The sequence below is a fragment of the Schistocerca gregaria genome, chromosome 6 (assembly GCF_023897955.1).
Source record: "Schistocerca gregaria isolate iqSchGreg1 chromosome 6, iqSchGreg1.2, whole genome shotgun sequence".
Classification (NCBI taxonomy): domain Eukaryota; kingdom Metazoa; phylum Arthropoda; class Insecta; order Orthoptera; family Acrididae; genus Schistocerca; species Schistocerca gregaria.
Genome location: NC_064925.1, coordinates 51,500,971 through 51,517,590, shown reverse-complemented (window position 1 = coordinate 51,517,590; position 16,620 = coordinate 51,500,971). Strand labels below are relative to the sequence as shown.

The window sequence follows — 16,620 nt, the reverse complement described above, 5'->3', positions numbered from 1 at the left end:
ATCTGATCAGTAGTAAAGCAACGACGAGCCTACCATTGCGGCGGAATGACGCGGATGTGCCAAATGCTACTCACCTACGGCTTGCCAAACAGACAGCGTGAGATTCGCGAATGCAATAGATCTTATTAAGAAAAGTAAGCAATTGATCCGTCGCACAATTCAATGGTCAGTGTATTGTCAGTGGTTGAAAACAAAGCGCGTGGCAAGAATGCTGAGACTTGCCAGATGTGGCTCGTGGGTAGAGGAGTTCACATCGTTCGAAAAACATTGTCACGAATGAAGGTCTACCTTTGTCAGCAGTCCATTTCGACATCTTCAGTATATCGAATCACCACACCCTTTCAGTGAATTCATGCTTTCGGAGTAATACCGACCTCTTCTTCACTTGTGTAGCCTGTTTTGTAATTATTTAATTAATGCTGACACTTTGTATTCAACCATTTAAATGTGAGCCAATTAAAACACTGTCATTCGCAGGGGTTTCTCGACTGTTTCTAACTCGTAGTGGAAATTTGATATCCAGACGCATGTAGTATAATGTCTTCTATTACATCTACATCCAAGTAATCAAATTGAAAGTTATATACTACAGATCTTGGACGCTTGTTATCAGGACCACAAAGGGGTCACATACGCGGAAATGACTCCTTTTAAAATTTTTGCAACAGATCGTACAGGTACACCAGCACAGTAGGCAGCACATATAACGTTCTTTTACTTTACGGCCTTGCTTCTTGATCACATGATTTTATAATATTCCCTACCTCCTTATTCACTACCTTCGCTATGAATGGTCTGATGGTCTGCCCTTCTTGTGATATGGGAAAGTCGTGGAGGCAGAAGATATAGCCCCAGTGGCTAATGGCTCACCAGTTACTGAACTGTGCGTTGTTACTGACAAAAGAAAAAACAAAACAAAGGACTATACAGGTGTAAGACACTCAGAAATGTAATGTTGAGAGGTGGCATGAGCCCCCTCTCATATTTCTATCTTACTCTGAGCAATTCGATTTTCGTCTCTAATTGCATGCAGTGAAAAGTTGCTATTGGTTCACACGTGGACATTCCACGCAGCGTCTCTCGTCGCCCGGGTGGTCCGGTGACAGGCGGGTTCTGCTGATCTTGAAAGGATTAAGCCGACGGGTGTGAGGGAGTCGAGTGGATGCTTTCCAGACGCCGACAATGTCATAAGAGCAGGGGCCACACGCCCACAGGGGCCTGACGGAGCGGCTGGGCTACAGGTTACGTTACTTCGCAGAAACTTAGTGAAAACACTTTCTGGCGGGCTACCAGCGAGCCGTGGGATTGACTTGTGTTCCCAGGCAGTGTTGGCGGCCAAATTCCCGCGTTTTCTGCAAAATCACAACTGTGATTGGCTTGCTCAGGGGATAGCTCTGTGACGTAGCAAAATCGGCACAGAAATTGGCGACAAGTATCTCCATTGGTGGAATAGTAGTGCGTCGGCAATAGAGTGGAATTATCCGCCGGTTTTCGAGTTGCTGATTGGAACGTTTAACCACGGCCACTGTCGTGGGGGCGGGAATGTTCTGTCTTCGGTTTGTACGGGTGCTCTTGTGAGAGTCGGCTCTCGCCTTTCTGTCGGAGTAGGTTACAAGACTGAGCTCTCGCTGCTCTGGACAGCCTGCCTTCCGTTGGCTGTCTAATATACTTTTATTCAATTGTAACTGTTTGACGAAGTTGCTGAAGTTTCGACTTCAATGTAACTTTCCGAGTACAGTTGACAATTGAGGGTTCTGCGTACAAGCGGCCTATGTTGTTCGTCTTGAGCAGTTTTGGCTAAAGCTGACTATATCGGAGTTACTGTGTGACTTCGCTTGTTAAAATCAATCACTGAACCGTCAGTGATTGTTTGGCGAGCCTTCTTCGCCTCTCTCAGAGGGGCATTTGTATTGATAGGAAGCCTTTAGTCTGGAACAACCAGACGAGGATAATTTGTTTCGGGCTATACGAGCAACATTATCATCACCACGACGGGACGCCGAAACAACCAGCCATCGCCTCCGGTACGCCAGATCGTGTCCTTGCAGTTAAGAAGATAGGTTGGTAATGTATGTCTGGAGCACCGGCAGATTAGGGAATTTTACTCTGTGATAATCAGAGCACAGCAGACCGCGCCTGTTCCCGTCTTTTCTTACGTGGTTCTGTCTTGCATGTTCATTGTCTGAGTTCTCACTACTGTAGCAGCAATTAATGTTGGGTTAGCTCGGTGTTTCTCTTAAGATTTGAGTTGCAAGGAATTGGCTCCGCCTACCACTTGGTCATAAACGTCACAAGCTAGTTTATGGGCAACTTCACCTTCACAACATGTATTTGAGTATCCAATTAGACGAATTGTAAATGTTTCATGTGTTTTGTTTATTACTTTCAGTTTAGTTATAATAAATCAAATTGTTATTTTGGACATAACTTTCATTCTGTGGATCGGTAAAGCAACCCTTTCATTTGTCACTATGTTAATGAAACGTTCCTTTATCAAATTAATTTCTATCACATTAAATTATTGCAGGTGCCAAACTCTTTTCTACTACACTTGCAGGGTCGATTACAGTCAGTTCGCGTTTCTTCTTAACCCATTACTGGCCATTGTCCCGTTTTTGGGACGCGTATATTTTACTTATTTCTACGTAAGCAATTGTTGCACCTGTAGGTTCAACTAACTGTTATAATTCCTGTAAATGTAAAATAAATGACTTTTTTCTAAGTACTTCACGCCAGGAAAATTTTAAACTTGCCGATTTTTTGTTCTCGCACTTGGCAGCAGTGTGTGTCTGGTGGTAGTTCCTGGACGACAATGAGCTGTGATTTAGTTGTCTGGTCATGTTTGTCATTAACATGTGGGTGTCCGTGTAAGATTAAGCATACTTCAGATTTTTTCAAGTATATGCAATATCGATATATTTCATGTGTGCCAATAATGGGACAATGGCATGTTACACTATCATTTATTACTGATGTGCCCTATTCTTGTAGACACATATTAAACAGAGAAGATTTGCATTTTACGTTCTTTATATCTGTTTTTTAGTTTATATTCTATTCGAATTTTACGATTCCAACAGGATAAAAACGACAAGATGTACAAACTGAGGCTGTACTTTGAAATGCTGAAAAAGGAATTTGGTAAATTTGGCGTATTTCATTCAAAACTCTCAATTTATGGAATGATGGTACATTATTATGGCAAACATTCAGCTAAAATGTTTCTGAGGGGAAAGCCTATCAAATTTGGATATAAAATTTGGTGCCTTCCAAGTTCCAATGGCTTTCTTTATAGTTTTTCGCCATACTGTGGCAAGACTGACAAAAACAGGAGCCTTTAGGTACAAGGGTAGTAAATGAACCAACCAGCGCGATTCCAGAATCAGAGTATCGGAATTATAAGCTTTCCTTAGACAACTTTTTCACCTGTGTTGACACACTGATCACACTCGGAAAGAGTAAAATGAAAGCTACAGGAACAATAAGAGAGATTCGAACTAATGCATGTCCTTTGATTGAGTCGAAAAGAATGACAAAAGAAAAGGAAGAGGATTCTATGCCTGCGTGTTTGACAAAGAGAACGAAGTTCTGGTTGTGTAATGGAGTGACAAACCAGTATGTGTAGCGACAAATTACAGAACTATTCCTCCTCTCAGTTCTACTAAAAGATACTCACGGGCAAAGAAAAAGGAAATATCTTTTACAATGCCACATCTCATTGAAGAATACAATGCCTGTATGGGTGGCGTAGATCTGCTGGACAAGAAGATGTCACTTTATAGGCCGAGGATAAGGTCAAATAAATGGTGGTGGCCATTATTCACACAGATGATAGTTATCTGCATAGTAAACACATGGTGTGCATACCACATCGCTAACTCTAATGAGAAGCTCTCACTTTTGGATGTCCGATGGAGAATAGTGAAGTATTACCTATCAAAGAAAACAGGATCAGTACCAAAATGCAGAGGACCACAAGGAAGCAAATTGATGGGAGGACGGGTGAGCACAGATGTACAGCTACATCCAGGAAATCTTTTCATTGTGCCAAGTAAAACACAGAAGAGATGTGCTTACTGCAAGAAAAAAACAACAATAATTTGTGGTAGGTGCAATGTTGATGTACACGACATGTGTTTAGCTTCATTTCATACTGAATAGACATTCTTTATTTTTTGTTTGTGTAGTTTCTTCCAATATAATGCATGGAGAATAAGGTTCTGAATTTGGATAGCGCATTTGGCCAATGTCCCAAAAATGGGACGGTCTGCAGCTTTTGTTCTAATAAATTGAAAATTTTCAAAACAAATTTTTATTCACTTAATCACTCAATGTAACGTATTTATATATAAAAGTTTGCAAAAAATGATCCGATAGAGTTTTGGCCAGTAATGGGTTGAGCTCACCTGTTCCCGTCTTTTCTTACATGGTTCTGTCTTGGATGTTCATTGTCTGAGTTCTCACTACTGTAGCAGCAATTAATGTTGGGTTGGCTGTGTGTTTCTCTTAAGATTTGAGTTGCAAGGAAATGGCTCCACATACCACTAGGTCATAAACGTCACAAGCTAGTTAATGGACAACTTCACCTTCACAACTTTTATTTGAGTATCCAATTAGCCGTATTGTAAATGTTTCATGTGTTTTGCTTTTATTTTGAGTTTAGTCATGTTGCTGTTGTTGTTGTGGTCTTCAGTCCTGAGACTGGTTTAATGCAGCTCTCCACGGTACTCTGTCCTTAGCAAGCTTCTTCATCTCACAGTACTCACTGCGACCTACATCCTTCTGAAACTGCTTAGTGTATTCATCTCTTGGTCTTCCTCTACTATTTTTACCCTTCACGCTGCCCTCCAATACTAAATTTGTGATCCCTTGAAGCCTCAGAACATGTCCTACCAACCGATCCCTTCTTCTAGTCAAGTTGTGCCACAAACTTCCCTTCTCCCCATTCATATTCAGTACCTTCTCATTAGTTATGTGATCTACTCATCTAACCTTCAGCATTCTTCTGTAGCACCACATTTTGAAAGCTTCTATTCTCTTCTTGTCCAAACTAGTTATCGTCCATGTTTCACTTCCATACATAGCTACACTCCATACATATACTTTCAGAAACGACTTCCTGACACATAAATCTATACCCGATGTTAACAAATTTCTCATCTTCAGAAACGCTTTCCTTGCCATTGCCAGTCTACATTTTATATCCTCTCTACTTCGACCATCATCAGTTATTTTTGCTCCCCAAATAGCAAAACTCCTTTACTACTTTAAGTGTCTCATTTCCTAATCTAATTCCCTCAGCACCACCCGACTTAAGTCGACTACATTCCATTATCCTCGTTTTGCTTTTGTTGATTTTCGTCTTATAGCCTCCTTTCAAGACACTGTCCATTCCGTTCAACTGCTCTTACAAGTCCTTTGCTGTCTCTGACAGAATTACAATGTCATTAGCGAACCTCAAAGTTTTTATTTCTTCTCCATGGATTTTAATACCTACTCCGAATTTTTCTTTTCTTTCCTTTACTGCTTGCTCAATATACAGATTGAATAACATCGGGGAGAGACTACAACCCTATCTCACTCCCTTCGCAACCACTGCTTCCCTTTCCTGTCCCTCGACTCCTAACTGCCATCTGGTTTCTTTACAAATTGTAAATAGCCTTTCGCTCCCTGTATTTTACTCTTGCCACCTCCAGAATTTAAAAGAGAGTATTCCGGTCAACATTGTCAAAAGCTTTCTCTAAGTCTACAAATGCTAGAAACGTATGTTTGCCTTTTCTTAATCTAGCTTCTAAAATAAGTCGTAGGGTCAGTATTGCCTCACGTGTCCCCATATTTCTACGGAATCCAAACTGATCTTCCCCAAGGTCGGCTTCTACCAGTTTTTCCATTCGCCTGTAAAGAATTCGCGTTAGTATTTTGCAGGACTGACTTATTAAACTGATAGTTCGGTAATTTTCACATCTGTCAACGCCTGCTTTCTTTGGGATTGGAATTATTATATTCTTCTTGAAGTCTGAAGGAATTTCGCCTGTCTCATACATTTTGCCTACCAGATGGTAGAGTTTTGTCAGGACTGGCTCTCCCAAGGCTGTCAGTAGTTCTAATGGAATGTTGTCTACTCCCGGGGCCTTGTTTAGACTCAGGTCTTTCAGTGCTCTGTTAAACTCTTCACGCAGTATCATATCTCTCATTTCATCTTCATCTAAATCCTCTTCCATTTCCATAATAGTGTTCTCAAGTACATCGCCCTTGTATATACCCTCTATAAACTCTTTCCATCTTTCTGCTTTCTTTCTTTGCTTAGAGATGGGTTTCCAACTGAGCTCTTGATATTCATACAAGTTGTTCTCTTCTCTCCAAAGGTCTCTTTAATTTTCCTGTAGGCAGTATCTATCTTACCTCTAGTGATATAAGCCTCTATATCCTTATTTTTGTCCTCCAGCCATGCCTGCTTAGCCATTTTGCACTACCTGTCGATCTCATTTTTGAGACGTTTGTATTCCTTTTTGCCTGCTTCATTTACTGCATTTTTATATTTTCTTCTTTCGTCAATTAAATTCAATATTTCTTCTGTCACCCAGGGATTTCTATTAGCCCTCGTCCTTTTATCTACTTGATCCTCTTCTGCCTTCACTACTTCATCCCTCATAGCTACCCATTCTTCTTCTACTGTATTTCTTTCCCCCATTCTTGTCAACTGTTCCTTTATGGTCTTCCTGAAACTCTGTGCAACCTCTGGTTTTAGTCAGTTTATCCAGGTCACATCCCCTTAATTTCCCACATTTTTGCAGTTTCTTCAGTTTTAATCTACAGTTCATAACCAATAGATTGTGGTCAGAGTCCACATCTGCCCCTGGAAATGTCTTACAATTTAAAACCTGGTTCCTAAATCTCTGCCTTACCATTATATAATCTATCTGATACCTTTTAGTATCTCCAGGATTCTTCCATGTATACAACCTTCTTTCACAATTCTTGAAGTCAGTGTTAGCTATGATTAATTAATGCTCTGTGCAAAATTCTACCAGGCGGCTTCCTCTTTCATTTCTTACCCCCAATCCATATTCACCTACTACGTTTCCTTCTCTCCCTTTTCCTACTACGGAATTCCAGTCAGCCATGACTATTAAATTTTCCTCTCCCTTCACTATCTGAATAATTTCTTCTATTTCATCATACATTTCTTCATTTTCTTCGTCATCTGCAGAGCTAGTTTGCATATAGACTTGTACTACTGTCGCAGGCGTGGGCATCGTGTCAATCTTGGCCACAACAATGCGTTCGCTGTGCTTTTTGTAGTAGCTTACCCGCATTCCTATTGTTTTTTTTTTCATTGTTAAACCTACTCCTGCATTACTCCTATTTGATTTTGTATTTATAACCCTGTATTCGCCTAACCAAAAGTGTTGTTCCTCCTGCCACCGAACTTCACTAATGCCCACTATATCTAACTTCAACCTATCCACTTCCCTTTTTAAATTTTCTAACCTACCTGCCCGATTAAGGGATCTGACATTCTACGCTCCGATCCGTAGAACGCCAGTAAATAAAATTGTTATTTTGGACAGAACTTTCATTCTGTGTATCGGTAAAGCAACCCTTTCATTTCTCACTATGTTATTGAAACTTTCTTTATCAAATTAATTTCTATCAAATTAAATTATTGCAGGTGCCAAACTCTTTTCTACTCCACTTGCAGGGTCGTTTACAGTCAGTTCGCGTATCTTCTTAATCCATGTGCAACAGCAAAAGTCGGTGTTAGAAAAGGGGGAGGGGGGGGGGGGGGGCTTAGAGCATCATTTCCATATGAAGATTCTAGAAGAAGTTAGTGTTAAATACACTGGTAGCCCCGGCACCTCGCAATGTAATAATGAAAAATTATGGAGCGCTCAAATGGCGAAAAATGAAACGCTACTCAGCGACAGTACCATTCAGCATACCAGATGGGCAGTAGTGCCGCTGTCCACGTGCGCGGTGCTGAAGGCAGCGGGTAGCGATGTGTCGCAAGACTGCCCCGCCCCCTCCCCCCTCGCCCTCAGCTATCCTGCGACGACCAGTGCAGACGCGCCTGGTTTCATGCGCGCTCCTGAGGACGAAGTTTCAGCGTCGGACTTCCGCGGACAAACAGAGCCCCGGCGTGGAAAAACAGTGCACATCGGCGGTGAAGTGTACTGCGATCACAGTGAGAAAAAAATTTCTCGTGTGATTTTGTTGAAAACAGGGCTTCTTCACGTGACGTCGCAACCTCACAGCTTGGAACTTTTTTAGACCTCATCAAAGGTATTTGTCATCAACTTACAAATAAGAAATATTACTAACGCTTCTAGGAATAATTAACAAAACTAACTCTGACTCATGAAGTGTTAAAACTGATTCTTGAAGTGTTAAAATCGAGAAAGAACACATTTCTTGTGTGGTGACACAGAGGTGGTAACATACGCTACGTGTTCTGTCGTAAAGAATTTGCGACATCTAACCGAACTCAGTGTTAAAACAACTTACATAGTATAGGGAACCGGCCATAAAAGTTTCAGATCGAAAGCTTTAATTGTGGCCACTTTAAAGGTACAAGTGATAAACATCAAAAAGTGCAAAAACCCTTAAAAAAGTTTAAATTGGTATTAGTAAATAGTGCAGAAGGTAGTTCTAAGCAGTTTCATAGTTCGTACAAATAAAAGGGATTTCGTGAAGACGATAGAGCAAAAGTCCAAAATTCCGAAAGAAGACAAACCGGTACGCAGTGAGAAGTGACAAAGTATAATACTGCGTACACAACGTCGGCGACAGCCATCGCCGGAGGGCGCCCGATAGCTTCGGCCGACTGCTTGGTCACAGTGCATCCGATCTCTTCGTCAGTGTGAGTTTGGGTCAAGGAGGTTACGGTAGGTTACAATCTATTCTGTGTATGAAGCATAGGTTCGATTTTAAGCTCCAAAGGTGGGATGGATACCACAACGCTTTTACGCTTCGAGACTAGTGTTGCAGTGCTGCGTTTGCTACTAAAAAGATATCGAATGGATGTAAGTAATCAATATCTCTCTCTAAAAGATCGTGGCGAGTACTGGACGCTCTATCCTCAGTTATTGGAATTATGCAACAAGTCTCATGAATATTAGGTGAAGGGAGAGATGCCATGCTACAGAAGTTAAAAATGCTTTCACTTTGTCACAACATTTTTCTTCGTCCACCACCAATTAGCGTCAAAAGGAGCCGTTGCCTTTGAATCTAAAATGTCGTTTTTCATGTGTTTCATATTTATACGTGTATATTACCAAAATATGTAGTTCCAATCGTACATCGCATCATGGCTCTGTCTCAAACACATTGTTCCGAGTAAGGCTTATTATGCAACAGTGGTAGGTTTTGCTAATGAGGTTGTTGGCACATAATGGTTAAGTTACGTGGTGAATGGAGATGCTGTCTCTATTACATGATACAAGGATAAAATCTGTGTGAGTAAGAAAGAGTTGCTTAATGAAAGACAGATTTGTTGTTTCACAGTACCTCACCTTATCTAAAAAATGGCGACAATTAATGCAATGGTGGTAGGATATTCAGGTAATCATATTCTAATACGTGCAACTTCGTGTTCTTTAAACACTTGCTCAGTGGATTTGAGATAGGGGCAACAATGATTCTGATAACAATATTATTTCGGATTGAGTGCAGCTTTTAATGAAGGAAACCATCTATAATTTATCACAGTCTCTTTTTAGTTCACTTGCACAAAGCATAGCATCAAAACCTGGTATAGAATAAATTTAACATTTCGCGGTATTTGGTGTGCAAGATATTAGCTTTAAAATTAGTATTTAGGGCATCGTAAATAGCATCCAAGATATGAAACAAAAACTCTGAAATTGTAATTTTCAGAACGTGGTATAGGCTTGAATAATGGAAAGACTTAATCGCCACATGTCAAATACCGAAGTGTCATGCCTACTTTTATTTGAACCAGAACTGCATCTTTTAAGTGAGTTCGAATCACATCTCTACGAGTACTCTAAATTAACTTTCGTTATCCGAAAGTGTTTCACATCTAAGTCTTCAGCTTTACATATTAAATGTGCTTCGTGATGACCCTGAAAAGCAAGAATTTGTAGAATTTAATTGAAGTTGTGCAGGCATACGTTAGTGAACTTCAATGATTATCACTTAGCAAACGCGTGAAAGGGAAATAAAGCTTAGAACAAGAAACTATGAACACGTAAAACACTGAAAGCTGAACGCACGTAACACCACATTTGCAAACCATTCCATGTAACAGAATTCTTACCACCCCCCCCCCCACCTAGCACAACAATGTCAGTAAGCAGTAACAATAATTTATAGACCTACCACAATACAGAAAACATCCACTACAGTAGTATTCAAGATGGCGCATTTTAGCGGGAAGTTGGAATTTTGGCAGGAAGATAGGTCAATTGGGCTACCTCCACTCACCTAAACCTCCAGAAAAAACTTGGTGGGGAATTAAAATTCCAGCAGGATAATGTGTCACACCATGAAAATGGTGGGAAAGTAGACAAATTGGGCTACGTCCACTAACCTAACCCCTAACCCCCTAGAAAATGATGGCAAGTTCAAATTCTAGAGGAATAATGCACCACACTACTCTTATCTCTACTTAATAAAGAAAATCGTAGGAAAATAGCTCACTTCGCCCACCTCCACTAATCTAAGTCACCCGACCGCCACCTCTTCCTACGAACTGGCACCAACTTTAAATTTTTGCCTTAAACAAAATTCAGTTCCATATATCTACTAAGCCAACAAAATGATGCGAAAGAAAAGACACTTTACTAGCCTCAGTTACCAGACTGCCACCACCTGATAAGGATTCGTGGGAAAAGGACTTGGATATAATACTTTATTTAAACAATTCCATGCAGGTGTGTTCACCACAAGGTCAGAACTCCAACAGACTTAGTACACATTGCCACCACCAGAGGGCGCACTCATCTGTGACATAATCCAAGATGGCTACAAACAGTGTATTCACCACGAGATCTGGATTCCAACTGACTTAGTACACAGCACGAGTGCTAGAGGACGCCACTGTGATGTCAGATTATGATGCAAGTACCATTATTCAAGATGGCTTCGCCCAGTGTATCCACCACGACGTGTAAGATTGGACACTTGGCCTACCTCCACTAACCTAATCCCCCCCCCGCCCCCAATAAAAAATCTCGCGAAGTCCAAATTCCAACATGATAAGGGCGGAAAAACGGACTTGTCTTTATTATTATTTAAACAATATAACGCACGTGTGTTCACCACGCAGTCCGGGCTCCAACTGGCTTACTTCATATTCTCGTCACCAGAAGGTGCCACCCTTACGTCAGAACATGACACATGTACTGTTATTCAAGATGGCTGCACCCACTGCATCCGCCACGAGCTCCAAAGCTCAAATGGCTTAGTTCATATCGTGACCACCAGAGGACGCTACCGTGACATTGCGTGTTGAAACTAGATCATCTGCTCTCTCTCGCACGCACGTGTTATAACTGGACATACACCGCATCGCCAGCCCACTGGCCTCCGATCGCTTACATCACACACCCTCGGCAGCCACCTGCATACACGCGCCAGATAAAGTCTTCTGTAAATATGCTAACACCCACATGGCGCATCTAACCTATCAATTGCCTAAGTACTTAATTGCATTTCAATTTTAATGTCACTAATTAATTGAATTTACAATTTCATATAAATATGAAAAGGTGTTCAACTATCTAATTTCAACTACTTTTCAAGGTTCAGACCGCCTCCTCTTGTAGGAACCGGTGCCAACTTTGAATTCTGGCAGTAAAGAAAGGTCACTTGCGCTTTCTCTACTAACCTAAGAAAATTGTGGGAAAGAAAGGACACTTGTACTAACCTCAGCCCCCCGACCGCCACTTCCTACTAGGAACTGGCGCCAAGTTTCAATTCTGTCAGTAAACAAAGCTCACTTGCGTTTTCGCTACCAACGTAAGGAAGTTACTGTGAACGAAGCTCACCACCACCACTAACCTCAGTCGCACAGACCGACACCTTTTCCTAGGGGTAGGCGGTAAAAGGACTCACCCCCCACTAGGCTGATGGAGAGAGGAAGGAGTGTACTTTATTTATTTGGGATCAATTTATTTACGCATGGAGTATATCTATCAGAGAACACATGCTCTGACATGCTCCACAGCATACAGACCTGCAAACTACTCCTGCATAACTCATGTATAAGGCTCTACACATACTCTTGCTAGTTGTAAACCGTCAAAAATAACACATTGCACAACCTACACACATGCAAACCACTCATAAATAATGCAATACATTTACGTCCAGATAGCAAAACAACTCGTAATTTCTCAAAATAATAATGCAACTAAAAGACACTGCTTGCTAATTGTCAACTATCGAAATCATACACCAGCCTTTATTTAAACAATTAGAGGCAGTACCACCACCAAGTGTATTCGCCACTGAGTCCATGGCCCAACTGACTTAGTTCATGTCGATGCCACTAGAGGATGCTGTAGTGACACAAGTACTACAATCTAAAATGGCACCACCTAGTGGGTTCACCATAAGCTCCAGACCCCAACTGGCTTAGTACAGTTTGTCACCATCAGACGACGCCACCTGGACACCAATTGATGACGCAAGTACAGTTATCCATGATGGCGGCAAACAGTGTGTTCTCCATGAGGTCTAGTACTCAGTACCACCAGCAGGGGACGCAGTTGTCCCTCTCCTAACATAAAACCAAGATGGTTAGGGAAAACGACTCAGCCTGCTGCTGGGGTGAGTAAGGAATGACTGCACTCTGTTTATATTTATCACACTGTCACAAAACACGTACCCAGATGTGCCTGGGATCACGTTGCACAGCCCACAGACGCACGAAAAACTCCTAATTTCAGTACAATAGCAAACTGATCCTAAATAATGCTGTACACATATCTGCAAAACACGCTCAGTACTCGTAAAGTAACACCTGCTGAACTTTTATCTACAGGATATAATGCATATTTTATAGACCACAGAAAACACTTTTGATGTTTATTTTGTACATTTACAAATGCTTTTTTAGATTTTATTTATGTAGTAAATAAATGTAGGACGATTAAGTGGAACATATTTGTTAATTCCCGGTATGAAACCAATAATTCCCATAATGATGCCCATCCTGATACTTGTTCTTGAAAATTATTTTATATCGATTTCGACTAAGTATTAATTTTACTGATCAACATGCTCAACAAATCGTATGTATTGCGATATATTACTGGTTTTGACTGTAACTCTGGTTCTTTCTTAATGATATGCTCGTATGCGTCTTCAATGGATTCGGTTTTTTATTTTTAATCGGAATTCTACAGCATCTGCAAATGCCAGGAATTCCATTTTTGTCAGTTCCTGTGTGTCAGTGGTGGCCTCTGCGATGCTAGTCGCCGGTTCCTCGACAGTGGGGATCCGTTCCCCATTGTTTTATCGATTGTTCCCCATTAAGTACAATCAAATTTTCAGTTTCATTCATGTTCAGCATCTTACCTGTTTCACTGATTAATGGAAACTTTGAAATTTTGTGTCTTATTTCTATCACTAACAACTACCGTGCGTAAGCGACTTTGTTCATAGACGAAAGGGTTTAATTCGCTACTAATGTGCACAATGTGAAATCTGTGAGAAAAGGCAATGCCAGACTGATACTGCCCTGTCACTACCGTCGCTACGTCTAGCCTTCCCTCTCCTAATCGTCCTACTGCACTGCAGTGACTGTGAATGCCTAATGAAATTCTACCGCGAGTAGGGCTACCGTTACCGAAGGAAAATAATACCGGTTAGTAGGAGGAAAGTGTACAACAGATCCTTCTCAACCTAACCTAACCTAAATACTGATAATACACTCCTGGAAATGGAAAAAAGAACACATTGACACCGGTGTGTCAGACCCACAATACTTGCTCCGGACACTGCGAGAGGGCTGTACAAGCAATGATCACACGCACGGCACAGCGGACACACCAGGAACCGCGGTGTTGGCCGTCGAATGGCGCTAGCTGCGCAGCATTTGTGCACCGCCGCCGTCAGTGTCAGCCAGTTTGCCGTGGCATACGGAGCTCCATCGCAGTCTTTAACACTGGTAGCATGTCGCGACAGCGTGGACGTGAACCGTATGTGCAGTTGACGGACTTTGAGCGAGGGCGTATAGTGGGCATGCGGGAGGCCAGGTGGACGTACCGCCGAATTGCTCAACACGTGGGTCGTGAGGTCTCCACAGTACATCGATGTTGTCGCCAGTGGTCGGCGGAAGGTGCACGTGCCCGTTGGCCTGGGACTGGACCGCAGCGACGCACGGATGCACGCCAAGACCGTAGGATCCTACGCAGTGCCGTAGGGGACCGCACCGCCACTTCCCAGCAAATTAGGGACACTGTTGCTCCTGTTGTATCGGGGAGGACCATTCGCAACCGCCTCCATGAAGCTGGAGTACGGTTCCGCACACCGTTAGGCCGTCTTCCGCTCACGCCCCAACATCGTGCAGCCCGCCTCCAGTGGTGTCCCGACAGGCGTGAATGGAGGGACGAACGGAGACGTGTCGTCTCCAGCGATGAGAGTCGCTTCTGCCTTGGTGCCAATGATGGTCGTATGCGTGTTTGGCGCCGTGCAGGTGAGCGCCACAATCAGGACTGCATATGACCGAGGCACACAGTGCCAACACCCGGCATCATGGTGTGGGGAGCGATCTCCTACACTGGCCGTACACCTCCGGTGATCGTCGAGGGGACACTGAATAGTGCACGGTACACCCAAACCGTCATCGAACCCATCGTTCTACCATTCCTAGACCGGCAAGGGAACTTGCTGTTCCAACAGGACAATGCACGTCCGCATGTATCCCGTGCCACCCAACGTGCTCTAGAAGGTGTAAGGCTACTACCCTGGCCAGCAAGACCTCCGGATCTGTCCCCCATTGAGCATGTTTGGGACTGGATGAAGCGTGGTCTCACGCGGTCTGCACGTCCAGCACGAACACTGGTGCAACTGAGGCGCCAGGTGGAAATGGCATGGCAAGCCGTTCCACAGGACTACATCCAGCATCTCTACGATCGTCTCCATGGGAGAATAGCAGCCTGTATTGCTGCGAAAGGTGGATATACACTGTACTAGTGCCGACATTGTGCATGCTCTGTTGCCTGTGTCTATGTGCCTGTGGTTCTGTCAGTGTGATCATGTGATGTATCTGACCCCAGGAATGTGTCAATAAAGTTTCCCCTTCCTGGGACAATGAATTCACGGTGTTCTTATTTCAATTTCCAGGAGTGTAATTTTGACATGAGTGGAATTTAGTGCAATCGCACATGAACTACAAAGGAAGGGTGGGGGGAGGGAAGAGTAATACGTAACATTTAATACAAAAAGTACTGGCTAGAAAAAAAGGGATAATTAAGCGGTCGCCTGCCCACTAGGGCAATGAATATCCAAAATCCTAAGAGAGCTAATGGCAAAGAACATTAGACAAATAATCGCTGCCATGTCAACAGAAGGTTGTCATGCTTTTTCGCAACCCAACAGTTCATGAGAAAATGAATGAGTCAGCAAGCACTGAGTGTGCATTTACTTATTCTGAAACATTAAATTTTGAAAGCAAAGTTAAATGAACTTGCAGGTTAAATAAATGACGGACTGTAGCTGAAACTTTATTATGTAAAACATGACTTTCAGTAACTTCACCATAACGTAATGCAAAATTTGAAAAAAAAAGAATGCAATTTACAATTGATTACTGAACGACTGAACTGAATTTTCTTTAAGCAGATGAGCACCTGATTTACTTATTTTAATGTAAGAACAATAAAATACATAGCAAGCCAGCAGAAGTCACTCGCTATGCTGAATACAGAACAAATGAAATTGCGAACTCTTTATTTTGTGCTGTGTCTTTAGTTATTAGTTTTGCCAGTGAAATTTTATTTTACTTTAAGCGAGTGGAGTTAATACTCAAAATTGCAAATTAATTGAACCTCTGTTATGCAATGCCAGAATGAACAGCTACTGAGGCAGCAAAATTTAGACTGAAACTGGTCATTAGCAAACAAACAAAACTAGCAGTAAATATGTAATCAGTTTTAATATTTTACAACACTCTGTATGGAAGGTAAAGGGACGCTGTTGGGAGATCATGTCTGAGGACAATGACAACACAGGTGCCCTACAAGTTTTAACTATTGCAGGTTATTTTTCACGGAAGTTAGTCATTAAAGTTCGTTATAGAAATGCCACTAGGTAATGCCTCTACGATATTAGTTATACTGTGTCAGTTAAGTCTTACGATGTTGTAGCTAAAATACGGGCGACGAAGAATGTAGCCGGTGGCAATACAGAGATACTGCTGTTGCAGCTGGTTGAGAACCACGAGTCGTCTCCAGATCCACGGATAACCATGGGACAGTCAGCAGTTACAACTGCAGCTCCCTCCGCCTGTCCACTCCAGCCGTGCTCTCAATAGTCACTGATTAATAAAGTAGGTGCGCCTACACTGGGACAATCATAACTGCACACCGCGTCTACGAGAGCTCCCAACAATCACTTCCACACTCTTTCAACGACTCAAGCTGCTGTGTC

The 16,620-nt window shown here is 42.2% G+C and overlaps 1 protein-coding gene across 2 annotated transcripts in view; it reads left to right on the top strand.

Annotated features, from left to right (window-relative positions):
• The first annotated feature begins 8,037 nt into the window (after positions 1–8,037).
• LOC126278201 (lipase 3-like) overlaps positions 8,038–16,620 on the top strand; it is a 163,021-nt gene continuing 154,438 nt past the window's right edge. Inside the window, exon 1 of one of the 2 annotated variants that reach the window (XM_049978122.1) lies at positions 8,038–8,283. The gene's annotated coding sequence lies outside the window, so the exon portion shown is untranslated. The remainder of the gene's footprint in view (positions 8,284–16,620) is intronic. The other variant, XM_049978123.1, reaches the window with a different exon arrangement.